Consider the following 277-nt stretch of genomic DNA (forward strand, 5'->3'; position numbering starts at 1 on the left):
GGGTAACAAGAGTGAAGCTCTGTCTCAAAAAAAAAAAAAAAAAAAGACTATAATTCTACTAACTTCAAAATGCTTCAAAAAGACCAGCTAAAAATCCTTTTAATATTTTATTATTAGGCTGGGCATGGTGCCTCATGCCTGTAATCCCAGCACTTCGGGAGGCCCAAGACGGATGACTGCTTGAGGCCAGGACTTCAAGACCAGACTGGGCACCACAGCAAGATCCTGTCTCTGAAAAAATATTTGTGTGTGTGTGTGTGTGTGTGTGTGTGTGTGT

General features: G+C 41.5%; 1 protein-coding gene across 18 annotated transcripts in view; it reads right to left on the reverse strand.

Moving 5' to 3' along the window:
* The window catches only part of FANCA (FA complementation group A), an 83,627-nt gene that overhangs the window by 71,230 nt on the left and 12,120 nt on the right, over nucleotides 1-277 (reverse strand). The gene's annotated exons all lie outside the window — the stretch shown is intronic.

Source organism: Sapajus apella, unplaced genomic scaffold (assembly GCF_009761245.1).
Source record: "Sapajus apella isolate SASKATOON/1434 unplaced genomic scaffold, GSC_monkey_1.0 scaffold15, whole genome shotgun sequence".
NCBI classification, from domain to species: Eukaryota; Metazoa; Chordata; class Mammalia; order Primates; family Cebidae; genus Sapajus; species Sapajus apella.